The following is a 15,219-nucleotide window of genomic DNA, read 5'->3' as shown; positions in this document are numbered from 1 at the left end:
CATAGGTGGTATTTGGGAAGTGTTACAGTGGTTAAAAGGGATTTTCTATCCTGTTGTTAGCTTAATTTGTATGAGTATATTTAGAGATTTATAAAAATTCCTAGAAACTTGACAATATTCTCAAGGTCCATTTTATATCTTGATACTAATTGGTATAATGTTAAACAGTGGTATAATGTTAGTTATAGTTTTAGTTATCCTTTTAAAAAAGGTTAAAAATCATAGAAACAGCCAAATTTACTTGTCAGTTGCACTGCTTTGCTCTAAAAGTATATGCAGTTAGCTGTAAGTCAGAACTTTACCTACCAAAAGGAGAGAGGCAGGATAGATATACAAATTATATTTTTTCTGTTAATTAACATAACTCTGGTAAACATGTAAAGGTCAAAAGGAACAAAACCTCTGCTATGATATGTTAATATAAGACAACTGTCAAAAGTTTTCATTCCTGAAAGTAGCTTCATTTAAAAGTGCTTTTAAGAAAATTAGGGGTTAGATTGTCAGCTTTAACAACTTTTATTTCTAAATTCTGAAATACTTTGCTCTTTGTATAATCTAGTAGTTCCTTGGAATGTTAAGTGCGTGTGTGTGGCAACTGAAACTCAGAGTTAGTTCTCCAGCTCTGAAAGTCAGCATTGCTCCATAAAGCAACTGTTAAAAACCGAGAAAAAATCAGACACCAGTTAGAGATGTCACTGAAATTGATCTGGTTAAAACTACGTAAATCAAAATACAAGGTAAAAGATAATATTGCCTATATTTTAAAACTAACTTTTGTGTGAAACTAAAAGAAACTATTTATTTTGTCCAAAATTTAAATTTTTGTCAGCACGCTATCTAATTTACCCTGTCTGGTCAGTTTATTTAAACAACCTAACTTAGCTGTATTCAATATGGAACTTAGAATAAGGAATGAAATTGTAATATTCTGTACAAGTTAATGTTATACCCTGATGCATTTCAGACTATTTTCGACAGAAAATGAAAAAGTATTTGTAAGGTCCCTTGAGGACTGGAAAAAAAAGTGTAACTACTAAACTTCCCCACCTGAGGAATTCCTAATATTCTCTTAAGCAATGGAGGCTCCCAATTTAATAAGTCGAGGCCTCAATCTTATGGCTTGCTCTTATGAAACTTAATTTCTGAAATGTCAAAGCTGTGGCTACTTATCACAAATTGTTCCAACCCAGCACAATCCTGAGACCAAAGAACGTGCTAGAGAGAAGATTCCCTTGAGGTTAATTAGGGGCTTTCAATGGTGAGATGAAAGTCTGCACTTGTCTGGAGTCAAGAGAGGAAAAGAGAGAGAGGCATGCCCAGGGAAAGGCTTAGGAAGTTTATCAGTCTTGCGAGATTTGGTTCCATTGAGTCTCAGCAGACTCTTGTGAGAGTTGATTATTAGGGGAGGGGGTTTACATTCTTTGAGCTTTAACGTCTGTCTGGATCATGTAGGTGGCTGTGTGGCTTGCTCTCAAAAGGGAGGGGGGTGCGTGGCCTGGGCCCTGGGTCTTTATGATCCCCACGCCCCTACCCCCCCACAGCTGACTGGTGGCCCTAGGACAGACATTGCATCATTAACAGTATAAGAGACAATAGACCATAGGGAGTTCCCTAAGCGGAGTTAACAATTCTATAAAGCGTGCCATTGTGGCCGAAGAAGGGCCTTAAACCCGTCTATTGATAATTGATGAAACCTGTGGTTTCAGCCTTGCCATGAGAAGGTTCTCTTCCAGACTTTCCCAATGTGCTGAATTCTGCCAGGCCGGGAAGAGATTCCAGCAGTCCATTTCCCAGGGGTCTCGGTCCAGGGCGGGCAGGTGGCACCGACAGTGGCAGTGCAGTGCACACTCAGCATTGAGATCTGTTGGGCAAATAGGTGACCACAGAAGCCTATTTCAAGAAGGTATTTTCTATGACGCTAAGGGCAAAAAGAATGCAAACTGAATTTCTATTAGTAGACAGACACCACACATTTCCCCCTGCAATTGCAGAGACCTTTCTGGAGTTCAGTCCAGTTATCCTGGGCATAAGTCTCCACTGAGTCAAACATACTGTGCCTTGAGGTATGGGAGGTCCTGGGTTGGTCACATATACAACTTTTGGCATTTTATGTGTAACTGTGGTCTAATACTTAAATTTTGGGTGACCCCAATGCCCCAGGGACATCAGCCTCCCAACCAACATGGCTGCATTGGCCAGGATCACGGCCAATCGGCCTTATTTTCCCCAATTTCTAATGCTTGTGACGTAGGCAAGAGCAAGTTGTCTTCTTGACCTCATGTGGCTGTAGCATTGTGGGTCTTTTTACCTGAATTTGCAGCACCTGCATGGGCCACGCTATTGTCAGTTCAGCAGGGGTGGCAGCAGCTGCTCAGCACCAACTGAGGCTGGCAAGGGCCAGAGTATCCACTGCTGCAGAGATTGCTTAGCACCTTTTGATTGCTTTTATAAGCCCATGCATCCTTTCAATTAACCCCACTGCTGTGGGGTTGTAAGGGAAATGAAGTGTCCAGAAGATGCCACGTCCAGTAGCCCAGGCTTGAGTTAGCTGTCTGGAAGAGAGGGTCCCCCCTTCACTATCCGTATGTGTGGGGACTCTGCAGAATGCCCTGAGCTCTTCTGAACTGTGCATTGTAGCTCTTTGGTTGGGTCTCCCTACTAGGTTATAGTATGCCATCAGTCCAGTAGCATATTTTACACTTCCGTATAAGGGAAGGGGTCACAAATAATATACCTACCACTTGGTGACTGGAAACTTCTTGTGGCTGAGCTGATGAGGAAGCATCCTTGGGTGTGACAGAGAACAGGAGGGGCAGGTGTCCACGTATCCTTTCACTTGTTCTGGTGGAGGGTAGCTGGGGTTGCTGTCCCAGTCCCCACAAAGTCTGCTACTCATGGTGTCCTGTTTTTCTATGCAACCATTCAGCAGCCTTGTGTGATGTTGGCTTTAGATGACGAATTTTTGCTAAAGCACCTACTTTAATATTGCCAATTAAAGAATCAATGGTATGGGCAGATCATAAAACACAGTTACCTTTTGTTTGTGATAGGCAGTCCAGATATCTTTCCACATTTCTTTTCCCCATAAGGAGTGGCAGACAACAGTCCATTGCTCTTGCTTCCACATGGCCAGGCACACTGCCAGGCTCTGGTACCTTGCCCAACTGTCAGCACAAATAATTAAGGCATCTCCTTGCTTATGAACAATGGCCATCCATTACAGCCCTTAATTGGCTACTTTGAATAGTCCGAGTTTCCCTCCATATAGTGTCCGTACTAGGTTGCATGGCTACTGCTGTCCAGGTGACAGGCTGCCTGTGAGCTGACCCATCATTGTACCAGGCAGACCTAAGTATACTGCCACATCCATCAGCGGTGGCCACAGGGACATCTACCTCAGGATGAGCAGCAGGAAGGGGTGAGCATTTTCTTCCACCTAGGAAACTAGTCTCAGGATAGCATGCATTTCTATATTTAAGGGGCTGTTGTTGAAAATGCTGAACTGTACCAGGTAAGTGTATACCCACCTCTATATGGAGATGGCTGTTCTTAATTCCACAGGACATTTCTGAGTTAGTCCTTCAACTTGCACGAAAGCATTATAGGCAGCACACAGTTATTTTTCTAAATGACTGTACTACAGTTCAACTCTTTTCCAGAACTGAAACCAAAAACCAGTGGGAACTTGTTTTGTCTGTTGCCTTTGCCACAAGCCCCACCCAAAGCCAATATTGGAACTGCCCATATTTAATTCACAAATCACAGTTGTATCCATCCCTCATAAAGCCTGAGCTGGTGCAATGACCCATCTGTCTTTTTCAAAAGCAGCCTGCTGAGAGGTATCCATTCCCAGGGGTAGCTTTTCCTAATCAAAACATACATAGGTTTTAACATTCGGGCTGAGTGAGGAATGAAAGGTTTCCAATACCCCAACAACCCCAAGAAAGCCACTAGTTGTTTTGGCATATGCAGCATTGGAAAACCTTGTACCTTATCAATTACTATAAAAGGAAGGAATTTTGCCTTTCCCAACTATGCAATACCCAAGAATTTGACAGGGCAGCCAAGGCATTGCAGTCCGCCACAATTAATTGTCCATCCCCAGCTCTTACGATGAAATAGCAATGATCCTAAGACTTTTTTTTTTAGTTCCGTAAGGTATTTGTTAATATGACAATATATAATGAAATTTATATTATTATATATTATATCAGCAATATAATGAAATAGAGCCACGTTTTTCCATTTAGCCAAATCCTTTGCTATGAATTCAAGGCAGATGGTCAGGTTATGTGAATAGCCCCATGCGAGTACAATAAAATCCTTTGTTCTTATTCCCAGGTGAGGGTGAAAATGGGTGGACTGGCCCTGTTTAAGGGAATGCTAAGGAAGTGAATGTTAATTCCTTGTGATAAAGAGGCAACCTTTGGAAATGCCACATAAAAAGGTAGTGTCACTCCACCCTTTGCCTCCCAAATTTCTTCTTTTTTCTCCTTTTTATTATCAGATAAAGAACCCTAAGCATTTGGATCCCAGTCAGAGGAAGTCAAGATATGCCTTCTCAATCAAGCCTACTTGCTTGCTAATATTTCTAAACTCTTATTTGCATTGAATGAGATGTATATAAGAGGCATAGCCTCTCATTCAATGCATCTTCTAAATCTGCCGATTTCTCTATCTTTCTAAGACAGTCCACTGCAACAGCCCATGCAGACTTGAGGATTTCTCTGTTTTCCTGGAGATAGCCTGCCATAGCTGGCTGCACTGCACATAACGGCCAATTGACTGCAGTGCAGTCAGACAGGTGGGCAGTCCCTCTCTGCACCAAGAAGCAGGTTGCCCTGGGATTACCCCCACAGAGTCCCAGTCCCCAGACTCATGCTGTCTATGGACAGCAGTTCTTTGGTCTTCTGGCTGGCTCATCAAATGATCCAGCCCAGCACAACCCCAAGATCAAAGAACATGCTAGACAGAGGTTTCCCCTGAGTTTAATTAGGGGCTTACAGACATGAGGAAGATCTTCCCTAATGGCGACTGGCTGGGAGTTGAAAGTTTGCACTTGCCCAAAGTCAAGAGAGGAAAAGAGAAGGAGGCATGCCCAAGGAAAGATTTATAAAGTTTGATAGTCTTGGGAGATTTGGTTACAATAGAGTTTCAGCAGACTCTTATGCAGTTTGGTTATTAGGGGAAGGGGGGTTTGCATTCTTTGATAACATCTATCCTGGTCATGTAGCTGGCTGTGACTTGTTCTCAAAATGCAGGAGGGGGCCGAGACCCAGGTCCTTACACTAATACCTAAGAGTCATCCCCAGAGAACCTCTTAGGTTGCTCAAATGTGGAGTTTTAATAAGCCAAAGTCTGATCTTCCCCCTATATGGGACATGACTTCTAGGTGTGTAAGCCTGGCCCTGGCATTGTGGGACATGACTCCCAGGGATGAGCCTGGCCCTGACATCATGAGATTAATTAAACAAAGGGTGGGGGATAAAGTTTCAATGGTTATAAGATTTCAAATTGAGTCGAGAGGTCATTCTGGAGGTTATGCCTATCTCATATGCAAGTGTCAGCCAGACAGTGCAAGCTGCCACAATATGGCAAACCCCAACCAACAGCGTTCCTGGAAACCCTAAGGAATACCCTGGGCTCTATAAAAGTTTTACTTATTGAGTTTGTTTTTCAGAGATTTAAAGCTTCTAAACTGTTCCAATGCCAGATAAGGTCTAAAACCCAGAAACACCAGACTCTCCAAGAACAACAAGCAGTTTCATTCTTCTTCCTCTTTTCAGCCTTGAAGAAGTTAGAAGAGTCATTGCCCGGATATCCCTCAAGATTGAGAGATAATTATCAAATCGAGAGGGAGGAATCATAACCCAGCAATTAGGATTTAAAGAATGATTTTCACTGCTGTGTCCTTATATAGATACTCCTTTTTGCTTTCTGGCATATTGGAGTAGACAGAAGGAAATGCCTGAAGTCTTTATATTGTAATACAGCTGCTTTGACCTGATAAGGATTGTATAGCCTTTATCTTGTCCCCTTGTGACTATAACAACCTTGTGACTGAACTTTATTTGTACCTATTTATCCAGTTTTTCAACTTTAGAGTCTTGTGATCACTAAAGACAGCCCCTAATGTTTATTAATGAAGGGTCCTGGCTCAACCTAGAACTAACCCACCCCAACTCCAAAGTTATCTTGACAACTGAAATTGGATCTGACCCAAATGTGCCTGCCCGATACGCCCAGTAGCTTAGACTTTAACCTGTAAGTCACCTATACTTCATCATAATATTAAAAATCACACCCATCTTCATTGTAAGGCCACCATTTTCCTACATACATTCTGTGACTAAGCATGTAATCTATCTGCACGTGTTCAATAATTAAATCACCTTTTGTAACATCATCTGGGACTGTTGTGCTCATTATCCTAAAATTTGTTCATCTTTTAATGCTATAAAACTATCAGAATTACTACAGTTTGGGGAGACAGATTTTTGGGCCAATAGGCCATCTTATCTCCTGCTGTTCACCAAATAATAAACTTTTTCTCTCTTTGAAATCCCTGTGTTCAGGAATTGGTCATTTGAGCACACAGGCAAAAGAATACACTGCCTTTATCCAGTAGCATGCTTAGGTGGAGATTTTTTGGTTTATCTGCTTGTTCTCTGAACTTCCTGGATCTATGGTTTGCTGTCCGGCGTTAATTTTGGAAAACTTTCAGCTGTTGTTCAAATATTTCTTCTCCTTTTTCTCTTTCTTATATTTTTATCATTTCATTACACAGATGTTATGCCTTTTATAATTGTCTCACAGTTCTTGACTATTATTCCTTTTTATTTTCATTTTCTTTGCATTTCAATTTGGGAAGTTGCTATTGATATATTGTCAAGCTCATTGATTCTTGCTTGGACCATGTTCTGTTTACAGATGAACCCACCAAAAGCATTCTTCATGTGCTATGTTTTTTATTTCTAGGGTTTTCTTTTGATTCTTTCTTAGTGTTTCCCTCTTTCAGCTTACATTATCCATCTGTTCTTGTATGTTGTCTAATTTTTCTATTAGAATGCTTAACATATCACAATTATTTAAAATTTCTTATCTTATAAATCTGTGTCATATCTGAATCTGGTCTGTTGCTTCAGATTGTGTTTTTGTTGCTTTTTAGCATGCCTTGCAATTTTTGTTGTTGCTGTTGAAAGCTGGACATGATGTATCTGATAATAGGACCTTGGGTAATCAGGCTTTTAGTGTGTGGTTTTAGGATACTCTGAGTAGGAGCTGGGCTGAGTTTAATGTTTGCTGTAGCTGTAGGAGCCAGAGACTTCTGCTTTACTATAGTTTCCTTATTTCATTTTTTAATATATATTTTTTAGCATTTTTATTGTAAAATATAACATGTATACAAAACAAAAAGAGAAAAAAGCTCTAATTTTCACAGCACTCTTCAACAAGTAATTACAAAAAAGTCCCCACAGTTTGTCATGGGCTACCATTCCATCATCTGGATTTTTCCTTCTAGCTGCTCCAAAGCACTGGAGGCTAGAAGAAATATTAATATAGTGACTCAGCTGTCACACTCGTTTGTTAAATCCTATGTTTCTGTTATACCATCTTCTCCTTTAATACTTCTCCCAATCTATAGTGATCTTTGGGGAATGCGTTGTTCTGACTTTTTTTATGTTGAGAAAGGGTGTCAAACACTAAAGAATAGGGGGGATGTAGTTAATTGATAATCCTGGAGAGGCTGGTTCAGAATTTATCTGACCTAGGAACCCTCTGGGAATCATATGTTCCAGGAAGGCAAACCTAGTTCATGGAACCTTTATAGAGTCTCTAAGTGTTCTTTTCTTTTTATTTTTAATTTTTATTGAGAAATCTTTACACACATACAGTTCATACCTGGTGTACAATCAATGGCTCACAATGTCATCACATAGTTGTATATTCTCCACCATGATCATTTTTAAAACATTTGCATCACTCCAGAAAAAGAAAGAAAAAAGAAAAAAGAAAAAAGAAACAAACTCATTCATCCCATACGCCTCACCCCTTCCTCTCCTTGGCCACCAGTATTCAATCTACTCAATTATTTTACCCTTATTCCCTCCCACCATTATTTATTTACTTTCTTACTCATCTGTCCATACCCTGGATAAAAGGAGCATCAGACACAAGGTTTTCACAATCACACGGTCACACTGTAAAAGCTATATCATTATATAACCGTCTTCAAGAATCAAAGTACTGGTTTTAATTTATTTTGTATCCCTTGCTGTGGTTTGGTTTCCCTAGGAGTTCCTTCTTTTATACTCAGTGTCTTCGAGCTCTCTCAGGTGTAGTTCTCTGGTATTATACTGAAGCCCTATTGACGTGGCGGTAGAGTATTGAGGAAGGGAAGGTTCTGCAATTTTATGATTAAATCTCAGTCTTTTTTCAGTGGTCCTGAGTTCCTGGGCGGCGACCTTCAGAAGCTTTCCTTAGCCTTTTTTCTCCCCTTATGTGAGACGGGAAGGCTAGAGAGGGTTGGAGTTATCTCATTGCCCAACCCCTGGTCAGATAAGGCTCTGAAATAGTTGCTTCTCATAATGGCAGGAACAGAACACCCTGGGCTTTTTAAATGGTTACTTTTCTCTTGGGCGTATTTCAGAATGGTTATTTTTCTCCTCCTCCTGTCCAAAGCACAGCGCTTCTACTCTGATCTTCAGTGAGAACCTGGTGGGGCTCCTGGACGTAAAAGCCAGAAGAGTGGGAGGGCCTCCCTAAGAGTGGACTCGCAGGAGATATTTTTTTTGGCATGGGCAGGCACCAGGGTTTGAACCCGGGTCTCCAGCTGGCCAGGGGAGAACTCTGCCACTGAGCCACCGTTGCCCGCTCACGGGAGTTTTTACCTCGCAAGTGTCCAGTTGTCCATCAGTCACCATTTAAGAGTCCCCCCAGTTGCTGTCTCGGCAGTGCTTCTGTTTCCGGTGAGCTGGGATTCTCTGTGTATTTGCTTGTCTCTCAAGTTCTTGGGATGGTGGTTTGTCTTGGGGCCTCAATTCTCTGATGGATCTAAGAAAAGTTTTTGATTTTCAAGCTTTATCTTGTATGAGGTGGGGCTGACAACCTCCAAGTCCTTTATATGCTGGTCTGAGTTGCCTTTGGTGGCATTTTGGCATTCAGAATTATGCATGGTTGTGAATTGGGACTCAGTCTCCTGGTAACTCTTCTTTTCTCCGTTTTAAAAGAATTTTGCTTGTTTCTGCAGAAGACTATGGAGTAACAAAAATAAATATCATGGGAAAGTTACAAAGGCAAAGAATCTTATAAAACCCTCAAAGTAATGACTTCCTAGTCTGTGATTCTGACTTCCCTTCTAGAAATTTCTTGAAGCCTCTGCTCCAATAATCTATTCTGTGTCTGAATTCCCGGCTGATGGTCACTACTCTTATTCTGCCACTGAGCATTTCTAATCTTGCACTGCTCAAAAAATCATTCCTTGTGTTGTTTCCTTGCCTTGCTATTACTTTGTAAATTCCGAGGCCCAAGGCTTAGTCTTGCTGTCCTCCATAAATGCCCAGCACCTTGCACAGAGCCAGCTTCCGTGACCAGGGCTCTGGGGAAATGGACTGCCTATTGGTGAGGATTCCTTTACTCTGGATCAAATTGGATTATTTGCCAACACATAAACCCAGGTGTGTGCCCTTGGAACTTGTGTTCCTAGGTCAGACAACCCTTAGGAAGAGCCTTTCCGAATCTGACTTCTAAAATGTGCCCAAATCTTTTTTCTCTTTAAAAAGAACAAGATTTAAAAAAAAAGAAATCACAAAGGAAATACATGTTCCTTGTAAAAGACTTGGGGAATACAGCTACATAGAAAGAATAAAATAATACATAATGCCATAGCTACTGTTTTGGCACAATTTCTCTGGCCTTTTTATCAGGCATTGTTACTACTCGGGGACGAGGACGAAAAGTTCTCTAGGAATCAACAAAAATAAAGACTTATTATGGCTGTGATATATTTATATTTAAAAAGGATAATACTGTAGTTAAGAATGTGGCTGGGAAGGAACATGGCCTTGGAAGTCACATAGGTCTGGATTTAAATCCCAGGTCTGTCACTTTACTGGATGACCTTGGGCAAGTTACTTCTCTGTTTCAGTTTCCTCATCTGCAAAATGGGACTAATATGGACACCTCATAGGGTGGTTTTGAGTAAATCAATGATCCCATGTGCATAAAGCACTTAACACGGTGCTAGGCACAAAGTGCTCAATGATTTGGTCAGTGGGAGGTGGAAAAGGGTGAGGAGGGGGAAAAGAAATGGGAACATAAATATGGCAATTACCATTTTGGGGAACTGCTACGGTCCTCAAAAAATACAGTGGTATTTTCAGCGAAGATTTAAATGTATTTTCAGCAAAGATTTAAATGTAGTTTATGACAGTTAAAATCCAAGATTTCAGCATGCTTTCACAGAAGAATGCCAGCTAATAAGTAAGCAGGAACTGATAGAATTAGATAGTCACCATTTGAAATGACCCCCATAATAACCACTCAAATTATCATTAGCAAATGATAAAGCCATCAGGTTGAAGGTTATTGGGTCCAGGATAGTCATAAAGTGTCAATTTGAAGATTACTTAATAATTATAATAGCGAGATCTGTCGGGCATCACATTAATAAATGGTCAAAATTAGCATCAAAGTAATGGGACAAACTAACATTATTTGTCTCCTAGGGTGATCTTAGGAAGGACACAACATCATCCATGTAGTATTGTTGCCAAAATTGACTAATCAGAATTACATCATGAGAAAGCAATTAAGCAGATAGAGATTGAGAATAGTCTACAAGACTCTCAAAAAACATCAATGTCATAAAAGACAAAAAAGGTGGGGAGCAATTGTAGAGGAAGATTAATATTAAACAAATATAAAACAAATACAATGTGTAAAACACAATGGATCCAGGATAGTAACTAAAAGTGTATATAAAGGGGCTGTGCAATGGTGGCTCAGTGGTATAATTCTCACCAGCCATGCCAGAGACCTGGGTTCGATTCCTTGAGCCTGCCCATGCAAAAAATATGTGTGTGTGTGTGTGTGTGTGTGTGTGTGTGTGTGACATTTTGGAGAAATTTGAATAAGGAGTGTCTATTACATATATTGTTGTGTCCATGTTGAATTTTTTGGGTGTGATGATGGTATTGTAGTTATGTAAGAGAATGTCTTTCTCTTAGGAGGTACAGGCTGAAATATTTAGGGGGAAAGTGACTTTATATCAGCAACTTACTTTCAATTGGTTTAGCAAAACCAGAATATCTAAATATCTCTATCATCCATCTGTGTCCGTATAGTATATTTTGTGGCTATATTTGCCTATGTGAATCTCCTTTATGGGCTTCTGGTCTACCATGGTTTATATGTAATTCTTAAGGTTCTCTACGCTTGAATTGTAGTTATTCTTGCCTTTCAATTCTAAGAAAATTTTCATTGAGCTCATTTGAATAAATCCCTGAGTCGTGATACTATAATGTGTTACTAAATTTAGATCTTAGTACTGTCTTGAGCAGACTTAAGAGAATTTATAGTGAGAAAGAATCCATGCACAGGTCATGGGAATTTCTAAACTATATAAAGAGAAGGAGGAGTCTGTGTGAAAGCCACTTTCTTTCCTCAGAACATCTGACCCGCTGTGGCATGTGCCCATAACAAAAACCAATTGTCAGATAAAGGAAAGACAGAAAATAGAAAGTCAAAACTTTTCTTCTGGCAAACCCTAGGGAAATAGACAACTAACAATGTAGGGTGGTTTGTATTGTTTTATACAATCTCAATAGTGAACTTCAAATTATTTTTTTCATTGCCACTCAGAGCAGTTAGAGATTACCCTTTCACTGAAAGGATGAATGAGGTGGGATGCCAACTCTTGGGAATGGAGGAAATTACTCCGTATTAAAGACAAAAAAGTGGTGGAGGAAATTTAAAAGATCAACCCGTCCCTAACTGCATTTGCATCAACGGATAGCACATGAGTTTCTTTCCATTTGCCAATTCCAATTGCTTTGTGGGGACTGCCTGGAGGGCTGTGTTAAGAAGGATTGCTGGGGCACTCTGGGTTCAAGGAGAGAGTACAGCAATTGATTAGCGATCTGTTAAGATTTTCTTTAAGGGTATTGTGGCATATAAGCCATATTAGCATCTTTGATTCCCAACACAAACTAAATGGGTTGCTTCAAAAGCACTAAAGCCTTCATTAAAGTAGTGATTGTAACGATGACTACCACTTGTTTAGCAGTTAATATGGGCCAGGCAGTGTTCTAAGTGCTTTGTATGCAGAGACTCATTTAATCCTCACAACAATTTGATGAGGCAAGTGCTATTATTATTGCCCATTCCCATTTTACAAATAAGGAACCAAATGCACCTCCTTTGGATCTTTGGTCATACACCATCTTTTCAGCAAGGCCTCCCCTAGCTTTTGTATTTCACATTTCAACCCTGCTGCTATCAGTCCCAAACCCCCTTCCCTGCTTTAATTTCTCCTTGGCGCTCATCACCATCTGATCTCCCGTACACGTTGTTTCTTTATTTTCTGTCTCCTCCCATCAGAATGCAATTTCTTTAAGCACAGGGATTTTTTGTTTGTTTTTGTTTACTGCTATATCTCTAGCAGTTTTCCTAGGTCAGTGCTTTGGTATAGAACTGGTGCCCAACAAATACTTATGGAATGCAAGAATGAGCCTTAGGGGATTCGTTTATCTAAGGTCCCATGGCTACTTAGTGGTGCAAGGATGGAGGAAGGTGATATTTCATGCTTTTCTTTCTGTTGGGAAGTTGAGAAGGATGCCACGTAAGATGACAACGATTCTAGAGACCACAGAGAACGTGCTTTGAGATTACAGATTTTGAGAATAAAACAGAAAGGGAGGGTGGTGCGATGGTGCCTGCCATGCCGGAGACCTGGGGCCTGCCCAGACAAAAAAAAAAAAAAATAGAAAGGGAGCAGTTGGTCTTCAGTAAAGAGGCTTCCAAATAGACCAAATAGGTGACAAGTATGTGTGAGGGGCTAAGTCACTTCATTCAACACTTGGGGTTTCCCTTGATAAGAGATGAGGATGGTCACAGCTTGCTGGAATGGAGACCCAAGTCTCCCTCGCAGAGCAGAGAGGTTCCCTAAGTCATTTTAGGGGCTTGTAAGGCCACCACTGCACCCCCATCCCTAAGGACTTTTTGCTTCAAGAAGAATAAGTTGGGGGATATTGCCAGCACACAGAACCTACTGGAGTCTTCTGCCATTGATTTGGAAATTAGGGAAATAGGACTGTTCTCTCAAGGCTACATTTAAAAATCAACAGTTAACGGACCACAGGAGAGTTGAGCCAAGCCGCCTTCAGAGACAGAACACTCTCAGGCCAGACAAAGGGGTTGGTTGTCGCTGTGGAAACACTGAAAAAGGACTGTCATGGACTGGGCATTCTGTCATGGGATGAGGTGGGAAACCAGGACCACAGATGCAGGCACCCAGCCTGATGCCAGGGGCAGCCGGTGTGGGGCGTGATCGTGGGGCCGTGAAGCAGGGACTGTGAAACATGTGAGTCATGGAACTCACCCAGGGCCTGCTGGCATGATGTGGCTTCCTGGGTATCTTGCCTGTTGATTAGAAGCTAGAGGATGGGCAGCCTTGGAAACCGTGGTTCTCGGAATGAGCTTGGCTAACGTGAGCTTGCTTCAGGAAGTGCACCCGTCTGTCTCTGAGCCTGCAGAGCTGACGGCTTCCCGTGACGGGAGGTGGTTCCAGGAGCCCTGGGGGACTGCCAGCCCTCTCTTCTGGTTGTGTACAGCCCTCACTCTGACTCACACTGACTCACACTCATGATCTTTGATGAGCTCTACCCTAGGCAGATATGAAACCTGGATGTTTCCAGCTTCTGCAGCTTCCTGGGCGACCCTGCCTTAATTCTCTCATTACAATCATCTGAGGCCCCGTCCCGGTGACCCAGAATATGTCGACTTTTACCAGGTTCTCTTCCTCTGGTAATGTTCGCAAAGCTGTATCAGTTTCTTACTGCCCTGGTAATGTTCACAAAGCTGTATCAGTTTCTTACTGCTGTTGTAAGAAGTTGCTACAAATTCAGAGGCTTAAATCAACACAATTTTATTAGCTTACAGTCTGGAGGTTGGAAGTCTGAGATGAGTCTCGCTGTGCTAAATCCAAGGTGTTGGCCAGGCTGAGTTCCCTCTGGAGGCTCGAGGGGAGACTCTGTTTCCCTGCCTTTTCCAGGTTTCTGGGGCTGCCCAGATTCCTCAGTTTGTGGCCCCTTCCTCCAGCTTCAAACCCAGCATCAGCAGGTTGAGTCCTTCTCACATTGCTCCTGCTTCCTTCTTCCAGTTTTAAGAACTCTTGGAATTGCATCGGCCCTTCCCAGAGAATTCAGGATGATCAGCTAATCAGAAACCTTAAATCCACCTGCGACCCTAATTGTCCCTCGCCATGTAACCTAATGTAGTCGCAGGTTCTGAGGATTAGGATGGGAACATTTTGGGGACCCATTATTCTGTCTGTGGAGGTGGCGGGGTGAGAGGGGCTCTTGGGCGCGGCCTGGGGTGGTCTGGGGAAGGTCTGGGGAAGGTCTGGGGCTGCTCACAGGGACAGGGCAGCCGGAGCTGTTTTAGCTGTGGAGAACCTGATGATGGGAAGTTTGCGTTTCTGTGATGCGAAGCCTCCTGTGTCCCTGCCACCCAAACTCCCAAAACACCCTCAGGGATGCCCGTAGCGGTCCTGGGTGCAGGGCGTCCTGGTGGGGCACCGGGAAGGGGCTGCCAAGGATGGTGCCCAGAGGCGCCACGGGAAGAGCCTCTCTGGGGACTCACAAAACTCTTGGGAGGGCTTTGGCCATCTCCCAGGTGAGGCTGAGTGAATTATGTACCCCAGTTTAGACACAGTCTTAAGCCACATCCTGGTGGGTGTGAGCCCATCACAAATCGGACCACTTGAAGATGTCATTTTTAGGTAAGGCGTGACCCAACTGAATGGGGGGCGGCCTTAATCCAAATTGCTGGAGGCCTCATAAAGAGAACTGGGAAGTCATAGAGGCCACAAGTCAGCGGGACCCTGGAAGAGAAAGGAGCGGACATGGCCATGTGTCGGGAGGCAGAGACATAAGCCAAAGGACCCCAAGGATTGCCGCGGCCACCCCGCAACGCCACGGTCTTCCAGGGGAAAGCATG

The 15,219-nt window shown here is 42.3% G+C and overlaps 2 protein-coding genes across 3 annotated transcripts in view; both read left to right on the top strand.

The window, feature by feature from the left end:
* The window catches only part of LOC143678206 (uncharacterized), a 52,636-nt gene that overhangs the window by 29,549 nt on the left and 7,868 nt on the right, over nucleotides 1-15,219 (top strand). The gene's annotated exons all lie outside the window — the stretch shown is intronic.
* The window catches only part of GPR55 (G protein-coupled receptor 55), a 57,329-nt gene continuing 50,358 nt past the window's right edge, over nucleotides 8,249-15,219 (top strand). The window contains exon 1 of one of the 2 annotated variants that reach the window (XM_077155405.1): nucleotides 8,249-8,969. The gene's annotated coding sequence lies outside the window, so the exon portion shown is untranslated. The remainder of the gene's footprint in view (nucleotides 8,970-15,219) is intronic. The other variant, XM_077155403.1, reaches the window with a different exon arrangement.

Source organism: Tamandua tetradactyla, chromosome 3, assembly GCF_023851605.1.
Source record: "Tamandua tetradactyla isolate mTamTet1 chromosome 3, mTamTet1.pri, whole genome shotgun sequence".
NCBI classification, from domain to species: domain Eukaryota; kingdom Metazoa; phylum Chordata; class Mammalia; order Pilosa; family Myrmecophagidae; genus Tamandua; species Tamandua tetradactyla.
Note: the sequence above shows the minus strand (reverse complement) of the source record. Positions and strands in the feature narration are given on the sequence as shown.